Below are 2,799 nucleotides of genomic sequence, written 5' to 3'. Positions count from 1 at the left end.
TATATATATATATATATATATATATATATATAAAACAATCAGCTTTTGCAGAAACTAGTACCCCTAACCAGACCTTATCTACTCCTGTGAGACAGCATTAATCTATTTCTGAGAATGGAGACCCCATGATTTAATCACCTTACACTAGGATCTATCTTCTAAAGCTTCCAGCTCCTCAACACTGCCACTTTGGGACCAAGCTTCCAGGACATAAACCTTTGGGAAGACAAATCACATCCAGACTATAACATGCACATTTCCTATTGTGTATATGCCAGGTTACTTTCAATGATACACTGAAGTAGAAATTTGTAGGTAGGGAACCTAAATCTTAATTTTACTATGTAATGCCAATTATTTTCCAAAAATGATTATTCCAATTTACTGTACTACAGGAAATATGAATGTTTTCTGGCATTTGTAATAGGTTTTTGCTGTTGTATAGTTTTATTTCCTATTGAGCTGTTTGCTTTTTAAAATAAATTCGTGTATTTTTTTCATGTATTTTGGTTACTAATGCTTTGTCATTTATATATTTATATACAATATTATTTGCCATTTTTGATAGCATTTTGTACTAAGTTCATTTATAGAAAAATCTATTGAAAACACTATTTTACTCATCAATAACAGTGATTTAGGGCCCAAATTATTGTATACTTTAACCACAGGTGGAGCTATTCCAAAGAGATCTGTTGGATGATATCAACTTTCAATTATTAAGCAGCAACTATTTATTGAGCCAGAGGATATTATATTGCTAACCAACCTGATCATCCTTTTATTTGAGTAGGCCCAAAACTTCAACTTACATATTGGATTTTAAAGGAAATCACATGTCCCCTATCCCAAATATACATATGTAGACATGGAGGAGACAGAAATGCATGGGAAGCAGAGGCAAGAGAGTAACTGGGAAGAGCTGTTACTGCTGAAATAGTCCCTGCACCTCAAAGGCAAAGGATGTATGATTCCTTTTTGTGGTTCTTGAACCGGACCCTCCTTTTATATGAATGTGTCAGGGTTAGAGCAGAACTATCACAGGAGAGTCTGCAGCCCTTGAAACTATAGTCACATTGGAGCATGAAGGATTCATGTAGAAAGTGGGGGAATCTAGAGGTTGGCAACTTTGTGAAGATTACTGGGCAGGGAAAGGAGATGGTAAGAGAATTTCCAAAGTAGGAGTAGGGTGGGACATGTGGTTAGTGCAGGAGTCCCTTAGGAACAATATCCACTGGGGAGAGGAAGAATTGGAGTACAGTTTTAAAGTAGGAAAGAACAGAATCAAGAGCCCTGAAGGTTTGGAATAAGAAGCTGTTCTGATTAAGTAGTAGGCATCATGGGCAATGCAGTGAATGAACGAAAGAATTATTTAATGGGATATTTTTGCTTCTAGATATTTAAAGCAATAATATAAGAATTTCCCTCTTGTTGTCAATGTTTGAGCAGTATTTGGCCTGCCATTTTGAGACAATCAAAAGGAGCTCTGACATACAAAATAGATGATGAATCAAAGACTGCCTTGTTTTCTTTACAATGTCAATAAAGATAAATCAGGTATCATGAATTTGAAATGGTGCTTATAAACAGGAAACATAACAGCTGGCATATAGGAAGTGTTTGACTAATGTTAGCTTTTATTACCCATGCCTCCCTTCAGAGGGACTTTTTAAGGTCATAATTCAAATCATGAAAATAACTTTTTATTATTAATAATGAATTAAATTAAATTTTATCTATTTTTATTGAATGCAGTTATGATGATAAAATATGATTTTTCAGCCACTATTAATTTCATTGTGAAGGAAACAGGACAAAAGCAAATTTATTATGTGGTCTATTCCCAAGGCATCCTTTTTGGGATGATAAGAGAGAATGAAACCTTACCATGCTGTAATTTTTTATCATAAATATCTCACAAAATGTGTCTTTTTAAAAAATAATTTTATTTGTAGAAATTATGTATATCATTATAACTATTTAGAACATGCAAACAAACCAAAACATTTTAAAAAATTGGAAACTCAGTGATAATAATTGTTTTATTTTGGCATATACGATCTTTATAAAAATAAACAAATTTTGTAACCTATTTTTTAAAACATTATATATTAATGCCATCTTTCCAAACATACAATAGATTTAAACAAGGAGTGTGTAATTAGAACAGTTGGAATTCTTTGCAACTGAAATTTCCAAGACCAAGGTCTTGGCATAAATTTTTTCTTCTCCTTATACAACCTTCTTAATAGAAAATTGATGTATAGACATGTTTTAGGAGAAGGTTTATTACTTCAGCTTTTTTGAGCAGATAAATTCTGTTGACCCAGTAACCTTTCACAGGGTTTTGCCTGGTATTGTTCTGGGCTGGTGTGGTCATGTTAATTTTCATACTGAAAAACCTAATGAAGAATTGTTCCTTCCAAACCCTCTACTTGGCGAGGAAAACATTCATAATTAATTCAAGTATTCATTTGTTTAAACACATAGTATACCTACTACTTGGAAGATACTCTTCCGGTTGGTATTTACAATGTACACTGTACACTAAAGAATTCTCAATTTCCAAAGCTCACCATCCAACAAGACAGGGTATCTCACCATCAGCACAGAACTTCAGATATTTTGGGCCACCTGTTTTTTGTTGTGGGGCTTCTCTGTTCATTGTGTGATGCTTAGTAGCATCTCTGGTGTCTACCAACTATATTGATACCAGTAACATACCCTCCTCTCTCACCTGTTGGGGTTCTGGCAACCAAAAATGTCTCCAGACATTGCAAAATGTCTGTAGGAATCAAA

The 2,799-nt window shown here is 33.8% G+C and overlaps 1 pseudogene; it reads left to right on the top strand.

The window, feature by feature from the left end:
- Positions 1-1,910, top strand: part of LOC107153416 — a 51,043-nt pseudogene extending 49,133 nt beyond the window's left edge.
- Positions 1,911-2,799: the final 889 nt, after the last annotated feature.

Source organism: Marmota marmota, unplaced genomic scaffold (genome assembly GCF_001458135.2).
Source record: "Marmota marmota marmota unplaced genomic scaffold, marMar, whole genome shotgun sequence".
NCBI lineage: Eukaryota > Metazoa > Chordata > Mammalia > Rodentia > Sciuridae > Marmota > Marmota marmota.
The sequence above is the reverse complement of the archived record's forward strand: the minus strand, read 5'-3'. Positions and strand labels throughout refer to the sequence as shown.